Below are 19,029 nucleotides of genomic sequence, written 5' to 3' on the forward strand. Positions count from 1 at the left end.
AGGAGGGAGTTTAAGAGAAGAGCTTTAGACTACTCGACTTTGAGGACACAGGAGGATATTCCAAGGGAGATGTCCCATGGCTGTCTCAGAGGAGAGAGCAAAAGTTTGTTGGAATGGAATTTAAGTAACAAATGGGAGTCTGGTACAGAAGGTGTTTTTGAGCCATAGGTAAGATTTTTAAAAGTAGAGAGTTTGGAAAGAGAATTATTTTCTTCTCACCTTTTGGACCTCCTGCTCCAGGCATGCTTTTTGTGTTCCAGAGTTCACCAGGAGCAACAACCCCTGGCTTGCTTTTGCTATGCACCCAACTCTGATGTCCTCTTCTTTACATGACTAAGTGAATCTTATGTCTGTTGAGTTCTCCAAACATTTCTTTAGCATCATCTATGTACCAGGCACTTAGCTAGAGGTTACAGGTTACATAAATGGGTCCTCTATCCTCCAGGGGCTGTCTTTAAGTTCTTTGTCCAAGCCCCAACCCACTTTAACCTTTCTCTCCTCCAAATCTCTGCAGCATATCCTGCTACATGTCTGACATTTAGCATGAGTACTGATATTTGTATTTATCCATCTAGACAATGGGTTCCTGAAGAATAGACACTGTCATACTCTGGTTTGAGCTCCTTAAAGGCCTAACACAATGTTTTGCGCACAGTTATTACTGTTCAAAGGCTATGCTTTTATTTACTGGTATTCTCCCCTGCCTTCTGCCACCCAGCCCTTTATATCTAGTGGCACCATTTCTTACATCTTGACATTTTAGTTTGATAACTCAAGTCTGGATAAAAACATGACTTGTTATGACTCACAAATTATGGAGACAATTTTAATAGAGAGGCATTTCTGCTCACCTTGTCATTCAAAAGAGCTAAAGTGCTTTCTACATGCTAAATATATGAAGATGCTATAAACACCCCAGTGAAGAATGAAGTGATAATTAGTACTTAAGTAATTAATCACCCAGTTGAGTCCAAGGTGGGTAGTTTCATGCAGTTGCTGTTAAAATCATTTTTCTTTTGTTAAAGTGACAACATTTTAAGAAGAATTTGGGTTAAAGATTTCCATGGTTTTGGGATCATGGAGTCATAAATTTCAGAGGTTGGAGAGCAGGATATACTTGCCTAGCAAAGGATAAATTGCTCCTTCTCAAGGGCCAACTATGAGTAACTGGTAGAAGATCCAAGGTACTGTTTCAAAAAAGGGTCTAAGGTAGAGTCTGGGATCAAAGGGAAAGTGTCATGGTGGAAAGTGTCCACTACAAGGAAAGGTAGTAAAAGCACATGTTTACCTTCTTGGGCCACATCCTCATTCTACAGATGAAGAAATTGAATCTTGGAAGAGGGACATTTTCAACAGATGGGCATTTTTTGAGGGCTACTATGCACTAGGCAATTTTCCATGTAATATGAGTGTCCCCTGTACCTGGATGCTGTATTGAGGCAAAGGAGCACACTTCAAATGCTATTAGCACAGTGCATGGGTGGAAATTGCACATATCTCTCTATGTTTTCTGGTATACTAGAAAGAAGGAAAATACACTCATGCATTTATTTTTAGTTTACCATCTCAGCAAACAAATTGAATGTTGATTTCGTAACCTAACTTTCTAAATATAGTTACCCTTCACACCTTTTAATTTTCACAAGTCTTGCATCCCCCCCCTCGGGGATAGTTTCACTTACATTTTCTTTTCTTTTTTTTTTTTTTAATTTTTTTATTGTTATGTTAATCCCCATACATTACATCATTAGTTTTAGATGTAGTGTTCCATGATTCATTGTTTGTGCATAACACCCAGTGCTCCATGCAGAACGTGCCCTCCTCAATACCCATCACCAGGCTAACCCATCCTCCCACCCCCCTCCCCTCTAGAACCCTCAGTTTGTTTTTCAGAGTCCATCGTCTCTCATGGTTCTCCCCCTCCGATTTCCCCACTTCATTCTTCCCCTCCTGCTATCGTCTTCTTTTTTTCTTTCTTAACATATATTGCATTATTTGTTTCAGAGGTACAGATCTGAGATTCAACAGTCTTGCACAATTCACAGTGCTTAGCAGAGCAAATACCCTCCCCAGTGTCCATCACCCAGTCACCCCATCCCTCCCACCCCACCCCCCACTCCAGCAACCCTCAGTTTGTTTCCTGAGATTAAGAATTCCTCATATCAGTGAGGTCATATGATACATGTCTTTCTCTGTTTGACTTATTTCGCTCAGCATAACACCCTCCAGTTCCATCCACGTCATTGCAAATGGCAAGATCTCATTCCTTTCGATGGCTGCATAATATTCCATTGTATATATATACCACTTCTTCTTTATCCATTCATCTGTCGATGGACATCTTGGCTCTTTCCACAGTTTGGCTATTGTGGACATTGCTGCTATAAACATCGGGGTGCATGTACACTTTCGGGTCCCTACTTTTGTATCTTTGGGGTAAATACCCAGGAGTGCAATTGCTGGATCATATGGTAGCTCTATTTTCAACTTTTTGAGGAACCTCCATACTGTTTTCCAGAGTGGCTGCACCAGCTTGCATTCCCACCAACAGTGTAGGAGGGTTCCCCTTTCTCCGCATCCCCGCCAACATCTGTCATTTCCTGACTTGTTAATTTTAGCCATTCTGACTGGTGTGAGGTGGTATCTCATTGAGGTTTTGATTTGGATTTCCCTGATGCCGAGCGATATTGAACACTTTTTCATGTGTCTGTTGGCCATTTGGATGTCTTCTTTGGAAAAATGTCTGTTCATGTCTTCTGCCCATTTCTTGATTGGATTCTTTGTTCTTTTGGTGTTGAGTTTGATGAGTTCTTTATAGATTTTGGATACTAGCCCTTTATCTGATATGTCATTTGCAAGTATCTTCTCCCATTCTGTCAGTTGTCTTTTGGTTTTGTTGACTGTTTCCTTTGCTTTGCAAAAGCTTTTTATCTTGATGAAGTCCCAATAGTTCATTTTTGCCCTTGCTTCCCTTGCCTTTGGCGATGTTTCTAGGAAGAAGTTGCTGCGGCTGAGGTCGAAGAGGTTGCTGCCTGTGTTCTCCTTTAGGATTTGGATGGACTCCTGTCTCACATTGAGGTCTTTCAACCATTTGGAGTCTATTTTTGTGCGTGGTGTAAGGAAATGGTCCAGTTTCATTCTTCTGCATGTGGCTGTCCAATTTTCCCAACACCATTTGTTGAAGAGACTGTCTTTTTTCCATTGGACATTCTTTCCTGCTTTGTCAAAGATTAGTTGACCATAGAGTTGAGGGTCCATTTCTGGGCTCTCTATTCTGTTCCATTGATCTATGTGTCTGTTTTTGTGCCAGTACCATACTGTCTTGATGATGACAGCTTTGTAGTAGAGCTGGAAGTCCGGAATTGTGATGCCGCCAGCTTTGCTTTTCTTTTTCAACATTCCTCTGGCTATGCGGGGTCTTTTCTGGTTCCATACAAATTTTAGGATTATTTGTTCCATTTCTTTGAAGAAAGTGGATGATATTTTGATGGGGATCACTTACATTTTCAAATAAGAAGTCTCTGTTCAAGATGGAAGTCCCTAAAGTAGATGACTAATACTGACTCTTTGGTATTTCAGAATAAGCAGAGTCTAATTCATGAATTTGTTCATTTTTCCTCAGCTACAAAGCATTTGGTAGACATTGTCTTCAGTTATCTCATGTATTCACACCCCCAGAGTGATTTTAGTCTGGATATTAAATAGTCTGAAGCAGAAGGTAGAAGAATCCCAGCTTTAAATTTAAATTTTAGATACTTTAGTAGACATGTTTCATGTATATAGTAATGTGATTAATGGAGCATCTGGAATTATCCATTATGTCCATGGAATTTAGGTGGCTCTGTTTTGTTGGATTGATGTTCAGCTATACCGAGGGAGGGAACTCTGCAGTAGGCCTATATTTGAGGCCAGACTCTGTCTTTCAGCTATTCTGTGACTTTTGGCAAGTCATATTTAACTTCTGTATCATTACCTATAAAATAAGGGCTACAGGTTTACTTTGTTTTATTGTTTTATTGTGATTCAAAGATACTGTGCTTTTTACAAACTGAAGTTTTATGGCAACCCTGCGTTGAGCAAATCTATTGGCTCATTTTTCCAACAGCATTTGCTCACTTTTTATCTATCTCTGTGTCACATTTTGGTAGTGCTTGCAGTTTTTCAAACTTTTTCATTATTATTATATTTGTTGTGGTGATCTGTGATCAGTGATTATGATTCACTGAAAGCTTAGATGATGGCTAGCATTTTTTAGCAATAAAGTATTTTTAATTAAGGTATGTACATTTTTTAGACATAATGCTATTGCACACTTACTAGCCTACAGTATAGTGTAAACATAATTTTATATGCATTGGGGAACCAAAAATTTGTTTGACTCGTTTATTGCAGTGGTCTAGAACTTAACATGCAATATCTCCAAGGTATACCTATTATAATGAAGCCTACCTTTTAGGGATAGTGTGAAAATTAATTAAATATTGTAATGGAGTTTTTATCTAATGGCTTCTCATCTATTTTGGTTATCTATTGTTGTGTAACAAATTAATCTCACAACTTCGTAAATTAAGACAATACCATGTTAGTATCTTCCGTGATTCTGTGGGTTGACTGGGCAGTTCCCCTACTCCCTTCTGTGTTGACTGGGGTTCTCTGGGGGCTCTGTTGGTGTGGAACATTCAAGATGGCTCCTTCATATGGCTAGAAGTTGATGTTGCTGTCAGCTGGAGGCTTTGTTGGGCTGTTGACCATACCAACTGAATTCTTGATGTGGCTTCTCCATGTGACATGGCAGTTGGGTTCTGAGAGAAAATGTTCCCAGTACTCAAAGAAGAAGGAAGCAAAGCTGCTAGTCCTTCTGAGGATTAGACCTGAAGTCCTAAAACTTTGCTTTACCTATTCTCTTGGTCAGAGCTCTCACATGGCCAGCCCAGATCCAAGGGCATGGGAACTAGCTTAACCTCTCAAAGAATGACACCTCATCACATAAAGGATCAAATCTAAAATCCTCACCATGACTTATTAGGGTTGGTCCTCATCTCCCACCACCTCTGCCCTCTCTTCTAGCTTCCCTCCCCTCTTGCCACACAGATCACCTTGCTCTTCTTCTTCTTCAAATATGCAAATCCTGTTCCCGGGGCGCCCGGGTAGCTCAGTCGTTAAGCGTCTGCCTTCGACTCGGGTCATGGTCCCAGGGTCCTGGGATCGAGCCCCGCATCGGGCTCCCTGCTCACAGGAAGCCTGCTTCTCCCTCTCCCACTCCCCCTGCTTGTGTTCCCTCTCTCTCTGTGTCTCTCTCTGTCAAATAAATAAATAAAATCTTTAAAAAAAAAAAAAATCCTGTTCCCATGTTGGGGTCCCAGCCCTGCTGTTCCTTTTTCCTGGAATGTTCTTACCCTAGTTTTTATCCTAGCCTGTGGATTTCATTTAAACAACAGTTTCTCAGAGGCCCTCTTCCCTGACTGTCTTGTCAAAAAATAACACATACCTCTCTCTCCTATCATATTATTTTAGTTTTCTTTATTTTTGCTCATATTCTTTTAGTTTCCTTCAAAAAGACTCTGGGACAGGAATGTATGAGGTACCTGAAGTATTTCACTTTCTTTCCTTATCATTCACTACCTGACATTCTAGTTCTTTTTGCTTACTGCCTGTTTTTCTCACTAGAAATGGGCTCTGTAAGGGCAGGGACATTGTCTTATTTGCTAAATATTTCTAGTGTCTAGAACTATGTTTAAACATAGTAGATCTGTGTGCGTGTGTATAGACATACATATACATAAACATGCAGGAATTAAATGAATGAACATGAAAGTATTTGTAAATTGTATAGAGTGTTATTTTTATTATTTGGCAGAGATGTAATTCACTTTCTCTAGTTGGGTCATTCTTATTTATGAAACCATTTACTGAATGCATGCTATATGTAAGACCCTGTGCTAAGGATTAGTTGCTTATAAAATTAACATGGATTCATCATACTTGACTTATAATTTATTGGTCAGATCAAATGACAACAAGGTCTAGGTTACCCCTTCACAGAGAGTTTTACTTATCTATACTCCGTAGATTGGTTTTTTAAACCATACCTGTCAACCTTGTAATTCCATACCAAAAATCACAACTTTGCAATTAAATGCCTGAATGTAGTTAGCTGTATGGATGATCCTGGACTGGGGGAGATAAAACTACCATATATTGGATGTCCACTCTTCTCCCTGTGTCTTCTATATCTTGTCTCATTTAATTAGCACCACCATCTTGTTAAACAGAATATATGGCCTCCAGTTTTCAGATGAGGAAACCAAGATTCATAAGGCTTCATTTCTCCCATGCTCTAGTGCCTAGCACAAAGGTGTTTAACAAATATTTGTAAAATATTGAACAAAAGACAAGTTAACTAAATTGTTTTTAAAAATATCACCTGGAATGGGGTGCCTAGGTGGCTCAGTTGGTTGAACGTCCCATTCTTGATTTTGGCTGAGGTCATGATCTCAGGGTCCTGGGATTTAGCCCCCTCCACTGGGCTCCATGCTCAGCGGGCAGTCTGCTGGAAATTCTCTCTCCCTCTGCCCTTTCCCCCACTCACATACTCTCTCTCTCTCTCTCTCTCAAATAAACGAATCTTAAAAAAAAATATATCACCTGGAAGTTGAATACACCTGAATTTGAACCCAGGCTGATGGGCTCCAAAGACCAAATGATTTCCACTATGCCGAAGCCAGACACCATTGTCTTAGTAGAATCAGTGTCAAGTCTAAGAATTTGAGAAGAAGAGAAATCTTAGATGTAAGAGTTACAGATCCATTTTGAAAGTGGGATTGAGGCAGGAAATAAGATAATTATTCTAACGGACATTTTATATTAGATGCTATAGTTGGTTCATTGTGGAACATTTGTTCAACATCACATCCAAAATAAAACTTTACCTCTGATGTTTTGGCTCATGCCGCCTGGAAAATGCTGGGTGATCTACATCCTTTGAATATTAATGAAGCAAATTAGCTCCCAAAATGCCCTACTGTGTCTCAACTCCAGGAACCAACATGACTCATTAGACTCCTGTTGATTAGAAATGTTAAAGTGGGTTTTCTTTCTTTTCATTTTAATTAAATAAAGTTGACAGGCTTTCTTGATTCCCAGTTGTCCAGGACTCCCAACCTGGAGTGAGAGGAAATAACACCCTCTTCTAAACAACCCTTGCTGGGCTGTGTTGGGTTTTATTCTTTCTTGAAGGACCCCAGGAAGCAATCAGTACACTTTAAGACAAATGAGATCCAAAGGTTTTGCTCTTGGGAGAAAAGATAGAAAAAAGATATTTCTAATATAATTGCAAGTGAGTGGGTATGGAGATTACAAATTAGGTCAGGCTGGTCTGCTGAGTGTCACAATACTGTGTAAGCAGTAAGCACAATTGTAGTTCTCCACCATCCAGCTGAGCTATAACAAAAGACTGCAGTGATTCAAGGGCACTTAATTTTTTCATCTCAATGGGTGGATGCACAGCCACAAAGACACTGGGCAAGATCATAGTTGAGAACCTTATCATCCAAAGAAGATGTATACTTTGATTTCTGTCTTTTATTTCCTGTGTCATATAAAAGCATCTTAACCTTAAGTTGTACCATTCTTTGGTCAGTTTATAACCACATAAATACCTTCTGAGAGTGCAGTGAACAGGGGCAAGGAATAAAGACCTGGAACAGGACAGTTTTGTGATATCAGGAAAAGAAAAGGAACTTGCCTTTCCCTTTAACTTCCTCCCTACACTGCATCATCTTCTCTTTTGTTAATGATGAGAGGCAGAGAGCTCTGTGTTCAATTGGACCAAAAGATCAGTTAATACAGTCTCCTGCCCTTAAGCCATTATTATTCCCATTGTAAAGACGACTTAACTATACCAAAGAAGGTAAAAGGGACTTCCCTATTGCCACAAACAATTAATGGATTAGAATATATTGAGCATCTGAACCTGGTACTGTGTTAAACACTATGGAAACAGAAATAAGTAAGACATTACTATTATGGGGCACCTGGGTGGCTCAGTTGGTTAAGCGACTGCCTTCGGCTCAGGTCATGATCCTGGAGTCCCTGGATCGAGTCCCGCATCGGGCTCCCTGCTTGGCAGGGAGTCTGCTTCGCCCTCTGACCCTATCCCTTCTCATGTGTTCTTTCTCTCTCATTCTCTCTCTCTCAAATAAATAAAATCTTTAAAAAAAAAAAAAACACTTAAAAAAAAAAAAAAAAGACATTACTATTATCCCTAAGAACTACTGTCCCTACTCACTTGATGACCTGGGACATTCAATCCACCAGTTAATGATACTATTCAGTTCCTACTCTGGGCCAGGAAGTAGATTTCTAGATCAAATCACTTCCCTTCTTCAGGACTCTGTGTCTTCGTTCCTTTTAACTTCAAAGTCTATCTAATCCTAGAAAAGAGCAGTAGGTATGGAGAGAAGAAACTGGGGGGAAGAAAGTCCTTTCTCAATCACCATGTATTTAGCCATCTGCAGTGTATCCCATGCTGTAGGGGTTTGTTGAAATACAAAGACAGCGAAGCTATGCTCTCTCCTCAAGGACCTTGCAGTTTGCTATGGACTGAGTTGTGTTCCCCTCCTCCCCTCCCAAATTCATATGTTGAAGTCCTAACTTTCAGTGGGACTGATTTTGGAGATAGAATCTTTAAGAGGTAATTAAGGTTCAATGAGGTCTTCAGGGTGGGGCCCTAATCCAATAGGACCTGTGGCTTTATAAAAAGACGAAGAAAGAAACTTCCCCCTCTCTGTCTATGAGGGGTAGCAACCTACAAGCCAGGAAGCAAGCCCTCATCAAAACCAAACTTTGCTGGAAACTTGATCTTGGACTTCCAACCTCTAGCACTGAGAGAAACAAATTTCTATTGTTTAAGCCACCCAGTCCGTGGTATTTTTTGTAACAGCCTGAGTAGGCCGAGTCTAAGAAGACAATCAAAATGGCACACCAAACCATTCAAGATAGAATATGGGGTAAAGCCCTAATCATGGTTCCTAGCTGTTTTGAATATGATAATTTTTATCTCATATAATTCCTTCATACATAATCTGATTTATACTTTAAAACATTTTTTTTTAAAGATTTTATTTATTTGACAGAGAGAGACACAGCGAGAGAGGGAACACAAGCAGGGGGAGTGGGAGAGGGAGAAGCAGGCTTCCTGCAGAGCAGGGAGCCCAATGCGGGGCTCGATTCCAGGACCCTGGGACCATGACCTGAGCTGAAGGCAGATGCTTAACGACTGAGCCACCCAGGCACCCCTAAAACATTTTTGATTAAGGAAATATTTATGTGCGTGTGTGTGAATTTGGTAATTTTTTTCTGTAACTCTAAAACCCCTGATGAGTTCTCAGCCTCATGTCTTGGAACAGATGAAATATAAGTTGAAAGCAAGAAGAAAACTTGGCAGCAAAAACATGTAAGGAAAGCTCTTTATGTTTAAATAGTCTGAAATCAGGGGCGCCTGGGTGGCTCAATTGGTTGGGCAACTGCCTTCGGCTCGGGTCATGATCCTGGAGTCCCGGGATCGAGTCCCGCATCGGACTGCCCGCTCGGCGGGGAGTCTGCTTCTCCCTCTGATCCTCCCCCTCTCATGCTCTCTGTCTCCCATTCTCTCTCTCAGATAAATAAATAAAAAAATCTTAAAAAAAAAATAGTCTGAAATCAGAACAAGGAAGACATTCTGGACAAAGAATGGAAAAGAATCTCTCTATAAAAATAGCTCCAGCCATGGCCATGTCCACAACCTCTGCCCTTTCTCTCACCTCAAAATTTATGGTAGGTTGGACTCATAATCTCAAGAAGTGGTGTACTGGAAAACTGACTCTCTGGAGAAACAAACCCTGATTTGTGGTGTTTGCCCATTTCTGTGGTATAAATAGTCCCATGATGGCTGACTTCATGCTACACTTGATATCATTGACCATGGAGATGGGAGGATAGGAGCAGAACTGGCTCTCAAGAATCAATTGGAGGCAACTTCAGCACATTATTGTAAGGAACCTTAGAAGTTGCATTATTCCAAACTTTGATTTGTAGAATTTAACCATCCCTGGGGAGGACTCAAGGACTCCCCAAGGGCCAGTGAGATGGCCTAAACCTCCACGCCACTGCCTCTCTCTCCCTATAGCCCTTCTATTTGCCTTAAGTCAGAGCAGCTCCACTTTAATGTACACATTGGGTGTCTGGGTAATACACAACTTGAACAAAGCTACTTAGTTATACTTCATGTCAAGGGGTAACAATTCAGTGTTTTCCACAATAAAGATTCCAAATATGTTAATATTTAGTGTATGATCATGAAAAGTTTTTTAAAAACTGGGACAACTATTCCTTTGTATATTGGTTACAATATACATTTGCATATAAAGTGTTCTGAAAACTCCTGCAATAAATATCCTATCTCAGTTTTGTTGTAATTCAGTCTTTTCCAAACTTCTTTGATAGACAAATATTACCTTTTTAAACATTCTGCAGAGCACAATTCTACGTGATACTCTTTTGGGATATCTTTTCCCCGTATTTCCTAAAGTTATCTTGGCTCTTGGTTGAAACCTCTACTCTATGGGTTAAAGAAAGGACCAGGCCCTTGGGAAGATTTCTGAGAATACTTAGGGACATCTCCAGCTCTACATTCTTGCTTTGGTTGAATTCATATGTGTATGTATGTTTTTCTTCTAATTTTCTGTTTTTGATTCTATCCAAATATCAGTGTTCTCTGGAAAACTTCCTTTTCATCAGCTCCGTCTTAGATGTAACAACTATACCTAACATGCATTATTCCAAGCAGAACCTGGAAGAAATAGGACTATTATATTTCATGGATTCTAAGATGCACTTTTTTTTTTTTTTTTTTTTTACATTTTAACCTGTCTGAAAGTGAGATCAAACTTACAATTAAAGTTGTAGTTTAATTAGAAGCATTTTTTTTTCTTTTAGTGTTACATAAAATAATGGTGTATCTTAGAATCAATATCATCTTAGATCAATACACATGAGCTCTAAAAACCTGAAGACCTGAGTTTCATGAAACATTATAGGTGCCTCATTTGTATTTGTTAAATGAATGAATAAATGAAATGAATAGATGAATGAACAAAACTTTGTTGTTCATGTTTTTCCACATCAATAGAAATAAGGGTCTTAGTCTTGTTTCCTAATTTAAACAGACATTCACACACAAATACATACATAAGCAATTGTATGTGCATGTGCACACACACAGAATGTTTTCTGAAATCTGCTCTACTAACAAATTAAGACTGAATGTTAGACTTAACTCTTCTTCAAACAGTCCATGGACCATTTCATCAACTCAAGTTCCAGATGTTCTTCTTTCTCCTCTTTCCTCTTTTCTCCTTTTGTCTTTAAAATATGATTGACATTAATTTGGGTCCTTTCTCTTTTCTTTTGGCTAAGTCTGGCCAGTGGTTTATCAATCTTATTAATTCTTTCAAAAACCAGCTTCTAGTTTCTTTGATCTGATCTACTGTGTTTCTGGTTTCTAATACATTGATCTCTGCTCTAACCTTAATTATTTCTCTCCTAATGCATGGCCTAGCCATCGTTTGTTGTTTTTTCTCTAGTTCTTTAAGGTGTAAAGTTAGTTGGTGAATTCGGGATTTTTTATTCTTTTTGAGTGAGGCTTGGATGGCTATGTATTTCCCCCTTAGGACCGCCTTTGCAGTATCCCATAGGTTTTGGACAGATGTGTTTTCGTTCTCTTTGGTTTCCATGAATTGTTTAAGTTCTTCTTTGATTTCCTGGTTGACCCAAACATTCTTGAGCAGAGTGGTCTTTAGCTTCCAGGTGTTTGAATTTCTTCCAAATTTTTTCTTGTGATTGAGTTCCAGTTTTAAAGCACTATGGTCTGAGAATATGCAGGGAATAATCTCAGTCTTTTGGTATTGGTTGAGACCTGATTTGTGACCCAATATGTGGTCTATTCTGGAGAAAGTTCCATGTGTGCTCGAGAAGAATGAGTATTCTGTTGTTTTAGGGTGGAATGTTCTGTATATATCTATGAAGTCCATCTGGTCCAGTGTGTCTTGTTTCTTTGTGATTTTCTGCTTAGATGATCTATTTATTGCTGAGAGTGGAGTATTGAGGTCTCCTGCAATTAACATATTGTTATCAATATGACTCTTTATTTTGGTTAACAGTTGGCTTATGTAGATGGCTGCTCCCATGTTGGGGGCATAGGTATTTACAATTATTAGATCTTCTTGTTGGATAGACCCTTTAAGAATGATATAATGTCCTTCTGTGTCTCTAACTACAGACTTTAGCTTAAAATCTAATTTGTCTGATATAAGAATTGCTACCCCAGCTTTCTTTTGAGGTCTTTTGGCATGGAAGATAGATCTCCATCCCTTCACTTTCAGTCTGGATATATCTTTAGGTTCAAAATGAGTCTCTCATAGAAAGCATATGGATGGGTCCTGTCTTTTAATCCAATCTGCAACCCTGTGCCATTTTATGGGAACATTTAGACCATTCACGTTGAGAGTGATTATTGAAAGATATAAATTTATTGTCATCATGTTGCCTGTGAAGTCCTGTTTCTATAGATTGTATCTGTAAATTTCTGTTCTATATCACTCTTGGGATCTTTCTCCTTTTATAGAACCCCCCTTAATATTTCTTGCAGGGCCAGCTTAGTGGTCACATATTCTTTCAGTTTCTGCCGGTCTTGGAAGCTCTGTATCTCTCCATCCATTCTAAATGATAGCCTTGCCGGATAAAGTTATCTTGGCTGCATGTTCTTCTAATTTAGTACCCTGACCATGTCTTGCCAGCACTTTCTGGCTTGCCAGATCTCTGTGGATAGGTCTGATGTTATTCTGGTGTTCCTCCCTCTGTTCATAAGGAATCTCTTCCCCCTAACTGCCCTTAAGATAGTTTCCTTGGTTCTAAGATTTGTGAGGTTACTATTACATGCCAGGGTGTTGGCCTGTTCTCCTTGATCTTGGGAGGAGTCCTCTCTGCCTCTAGGACACGAATGTTTGTCATTTCCCCAGATTAGGGAAGTTATCAGCTATGATTTGCTGGGACAAACAACCCTAAAATTGGTATGGAATCAGAAAAGACCCCGAATTATCAAGGAAATGTTGAAAAAGAAAAACAAAGCTGGGGGCATCACGTTGCCCGATTTCAAGCTATACAAAGCAGTGATCACCAAGACAGCATGGTATTGGCACAAAAACAGACATATAGACCAATGGAACAGAATAGAGAGCCCAGATATGGACCCTCAACTCTTTGGTCAAATAATCTTCGACAAACCAGGAAAAAATATGCAATGGAAAAAAGACAGTCTCTTCAATAAATGGTGCCGGGAAAATTGGACAGCTATATACAGAAGAATGAAACTGGACCATTCTCTAACACCATACACAAAGATAAACTCAAAATGGATGAAAGACCTCAATGTGAGACAGGAATCCATCAAAATCCTAGAGGAGAACATACGCAGTAACCTCTTTGACATTGGCCACAGCAACTTCTTTCAAGATACATCCCCAAAGGCTAGTGAAACAAAAACAAAAATGAACTTTTGGGACTTCATCAAGATAAAAAGCTTCTGCACAGCAAAGGAAACAGTCAATAAAACAACGAGGCAACACACAGAATGGAAGAAGATATTTGCAAATGACACTAAAGACAACGTGCTGATTTCCAAGATCTATAAAGAACTTCTCAAACTCAACATCCAAAAAACAAATAACGCAGTCAAAAAATGGGCAGAAGACATGAACAGACACTTCTCCAAAGAAGACATACAAATGGCTAACAGACACATGAAAAAATGTTCATCATCATTAGCCATCAGGGAAATTCAAAGCAAAACCACATTGAGATACCACCTTACACCAGTTAGAATGGCAAAAATTGACAAGGCAAGAAACAACAAATGTTGGAGAGGTTGTGGAGAAAGGGGAACCTTCTTACACTGTTGGTGGGAATGCAAGCTGGTACAGCCACTTTGGAAAACAGTGTGGAGGTGCCTCAAAAATTAAAAATAGAGCTACCGTATGACCCAGCAATTGCACTACTGGGTATTTTCCCCAAAGACACAGATGTAGTGAAAAGAAGGGCCATATGCACCCCAATGTTCATAGCAGCAATGTCTATAATAGCCAAACTGTGGAAAGAGCTGAGATGCCCTTCAACAGATGAATGGATAAAGAAGATGTGGTCCATATATACAATGGAATATTACTCAGCCATCAGAAAGGATGAATACCCAACTTTTACATCAACATGGATGGGACTGGAGGAGATTGTGCTAAGTGAAATAAATCAGCCAGAGAAAGTCAATTATCATATGGTTTCACTTATTTGTGGAATATAAGGAATAGCATGGAGGACATTAGGAGAAGGAAGGGAAAAATGAAGGGGGTAAATCAGAGGGGGAGTTGAACCATGAGAAACTGTGGACTCCAAGAAACAAACTGAGGGTTTTGGAGGGGAGGGGAGTGGGGGGATGAGTTAGCCCGGTGATGGGTATTAAGGAGGGGACGTACTCCATGGAGCACTGGGTGATATATGAAAACAATGAATCATGGAACACTACATCAAAAATTAATGATGTATTGTATGGTGACTAACATAACATAATAAAATAAAATAAAATTTCAAACAACAACAACAACAAAAAAACAAAGTGTAAGACAGATCAACTTTTATTAATACAGCTTCAGCTTCCACATTGTAATTAAGTTTGACATGAATGAGACTTGCAAAAATGTACAATGCACTCTTCTTACTATTTGTTTTTGTTCTGGAAAATGTAGTTATTCTAGTTAAAAAATGTTATTTATTTAAAACAATATGATTAACATATAACATTGTGTAAGTTTAAGTCATACAATGTATGGATTTGGTACATTTATATATTGTAAAGTGATTGCCACTGTAGTGACAGCACCTCGATTACATCACATAATTACTATTTCTTTTTCTGTGTGGGACTACTTGAGATCTAGTTTCTTTACAAGTTTGATTATTACAATACAGTACTGTTGTGTATATTCACTACACAATGCATTAAATCTCTAGGAATTATTTACTACTGGCTGCAGGTTTCTACCCTTAACTAACATGTCTCCTATTCCTCCATTTCCAAGCCCCTGGCAGCCAATATTTTACTATCTTTTTTTACAAGTTTGCCTTTTCATATTTTACACATAAGTGATACCATGCATTATTTGTTTTTCTCTCTGACTTATCTCACTTAGCTAGTGTCCTCAAGGTCCATCGTCTTTTCACAAAAGGCAGGATTTCCTGTTTTTCTTGGCTGAATTCCCATTCTGTTTGCATGTGTGACATCTTCTTTATCCATTCCTGTCTTGTCTTTTGTGAATAATGTCACAATTAACATAGGAATGTAAATATCTCTTTGATGTCCTGTTTTCATTTCTTTTGGTTATATATCCAGAAGTGGGATTGCTGGAATCATACAGTAGATCTATTTTTAATTTTTTGAGGTATTTCTGTATTGATTGCCAAAGTGGCTGAACCAATTTACATACTGTTTCTGCTAACAGTATACAAGCATACCTCATCTTATCATGTTTTGCTTTATTGTGCTTTTTGGATTTCATTTTCTTACACATTGAAGGTTTGTGGCACCCAGCATCAAGCAAGTCTACAGGTGCCATTTTTCCAAGAGCATTTGGTCCCTTCATGTCTCCATGTCAAATTTTGGTAATTCTCACAACATTTCAAACTCTTTCATTATTATTTTATTTTTATGGTGACCTGCAATCAGTGATTATGACTCATAGAAAGTTCAGATGATACTTGGCATTTTTAAAAAATTTTTTTATTGTTATGTTAATCCCCATACATTACATCATTAGTTTTAGATGTAGTGTTCCATGATTCATTGTTTGTGCATAACACCCAGTGCTCCATGCAGAACGTGCCCTCCTCAATACCCATCACCAGGCTAACCCATCCTCCCACCCCCCTCCCCTCTAGAACCCTCAGTTTGTTTTTCAGAGTCCATCGTCTCTCATGGTTCGTCTACCCCTCCGATTTCCCCCCTTCATTCTTCCCCTCCTGCTATCGTCTTCTTTTTTTCTTTCTTAACATATATTGCATTATTTGTTTCAGAGGTACAGATCTGAGATTCAACAGTCTTGCACAATTCACAGTGCTTAGCAGAGCAAATACCCTCCCCAGTGTCCATCACCCAGTCACCCCATCCCTCCCACCCCACCCCCCACTCCAGCAACCCTCAGTTTGTTTCCTGAGATTAAGAATTCCTCATATCAGTGAGGTCATATGATACATGTCTTTCTCTGATTGACTTATTTCGCTCAGCATAACACCCTCCAGTTCCATCCACGTCATTGCAAATGGCAAGATCTCATTCCTTTCGATGGCTGCATAATATTCCATTGTATATATATACCACATCTTCTTTATCCATTCATCTGTTGATGGACATCTTAGCTCTTTCCACAGTTTGGCTATTGTGGACATTGCTGCTATAAACATCGGGGTGCATGTACCCTTTTGGATCCCTACTTTTGTATCTTTGGGGTAAATACCCAGTAGTGTAATTGCTGGATCATATGGTAGCTCTATTTTCAACTTTTTGAGGAACCTCCATACTGTTTTCCAGAGTGGCTGCACCAGCTTGCATTCCCACCAACAGTGGAGGAGGGTTCCCCTTTCTCCGTATCCCTGCCAACATCTGTCATTTCCTGACTTGTTAATTTTAGCCATTCTGACTGGTGTGAGGTGGTATCTCATTGAGGTTTTGATTTGGATTTCCCTGATGCCGAGTGATGTTGAGCACTTTTTCATGTGTCTGTTGGCCATTTGGATATCTTCTTTGGAAAAATGTCTGTTCATGTCTTCTGCCCATTTCTTGATTGGATTCTTTGTTCTTTGGGTGTTGAGTTTGATAAGTTCTTTATAGATTTTGGATACTAGCCCTTTATCTGATATGTCATTTGCAAATATCTTCGCCCATTCTGTCAGTTGTCTTTTGGTTTTGTTGACTGTTTCCTTTGCTTTGCAAAAGCTTTTTATCTTGATGAAGTCCCAATAGTTCATTTTTGCCCTTGCTTCCCTTGCCTTTGGCGATGTTTCTAGGAAGAAGTTGCTGCGGCTGAGGTCAAAGAGGTTGCTGCCTGTGTTCTCCTTAAGGATGTTGATGGACTCCTGTCTCACATTTAGGTCTTTCAATCATTGGGAGTCTATTTTTGTGTGTGGTGTAAGGAAATGGTCCAGTTTCATTCTTCTGCATGTGGCTGTCCAATTTTCCCAACACCATTTGTTGAAGAGACTGTCTTTTTTCCACTAGACATTTTTTCCTGCTTTGTCGAAGATTAGTTGACCATAGAGTTGAGGGTCCATTTCTGGGCTCTCTATTCTGTTCCATTGATCTATGTGTCTGCTTTTGTGCCAGTACCATACTGTCTTGATAATGACAGCTTTGTAATAGAGCTTGTAGTCCGGAATGTGATGCCACCAGCTTTGCTTTTCTTTTTCAACATTCCTCTGGCTATGCGGGGTCTTTTTTGGTTCCATACAAATTTTAGGATTATTTGTTCCATTTCTTTGAAAAAAGTGGATGGTATTTTGATGGGGATTGCATTGAATGTGTAGATTGCTCTAGGTAGCATTGACATCTTCACAATATTTGTTCTTCCAATCCATGAGCATGGAACGTTTTTCCATTTCTTTGTGTCTTCCTCAATTTCTTTCATGAGTATTTTATAGTTTTCTGAGTACAGATCCTTTGCCTCTTTGGTTAGATTTATGCCTAGGTATCTTATGGTTTTGGGTGCAATTGTAAATGGGATCGACTCCTTAATTTCTCTTTCTTCTGTCTTGTTGTTGGTGTATGGGAATGCCACTGATTTCTGTGCATTGATTTTATATCCTGCCACTTTACTGAATTCCTGTATCAGTTCTAGCAGTTTTGTGGCGGAATCTTTGGGGTTTTCCACATAAAGTATCATATCATCTGCAAAGAGTGAGAGTTTGACTTCTTTGCTGGTCTGGATGCCTTTGATTTCTTTTTGTTGTCTGATTGCTGTGGCTAGGACTTCTAATACTATGTTGAATAGCAGTGGTGATAGTGGACATCCCTGCAATGTTCCTGACCTTAGGGGGAAAGCTCTCACTTTTTCCCCATTGAGAATGATATTTGCTGTAGGTTTTTCATAGATGGCTTTTATGATATTGAGGTATGTACCCTCGATCCCTATACTCTGAAGAGTTTTGATCAAGAAAGGATGCTGTACATTGTCAAATGCTTTTTCTGCATCTATTGAGAGGATCATATGATTCTTGTTCTTTCTTTTGTTAATGTATTGTATCAGGTTGATTGATTTGCGGATGTTGAACCAACCTTGCAGCCCAGGGATAAATCCGACTTGGTCGTGGTGAATAATCCTTTTAATGTACTGTTGGATCCTATTGGCTAGTATTTTGGTGAGAATTTTTGCATCCATGTTCATCAGGGATATTGGTCTGTAATTCTCCTTTTTGATGGGGTCTTTGTCTGGTTTTGGGATCAAGGTAATGGTGGCCTCATAAAACGAGTTTGGAAGTTTTCCTTCCATTTCTGTTTTTTGGAACAGTTTCAGAAGAATAGGTATTAATTCTTCTTTAAATGTTTGGTAGAATTCCCCTGGGAAGCCATCTGCCCCTGGGGTTTTGTTTTTTGGGAGATTTTTGATGACTGCTTCAATTTCCTTAGTGGTTATAGGTCTGTTCAGGTTTTCTATTTCTTCCTGGTTCAGTTTCAGTAGTTGATACATCTCTAGGAATGCATCCATTTCTTCCAGGTTATCTAATTTGCTGGCATAGAGTTGCTCATAATATGTTCTTATAATTGTTTGTATTTCTTTGGTGTTGGTTGTGATCTCTCCTCTTTCATTCATGATTTTGTTGATTTGGGTCATTTCTCTTTTCTTTTTGATAAGTCTGGCCAGGGGTTTATCAATCTTGTTAATTCTTTCAAAGAAC

This window comes from Halichoerus grypus, chromosome 1 (genome assembly GCF_964656455.1).
Source record: "Halichoerus grypus chromosome 1, mHalGry1.hap1.1, whole genome shotgun sequence".
Taxonomy (NCBI): Eukaryota; Metazoa; Chordata; class Mammalia; order Carnivora; family Phocidae; genus Halichoerus; species Halichoerus grypus.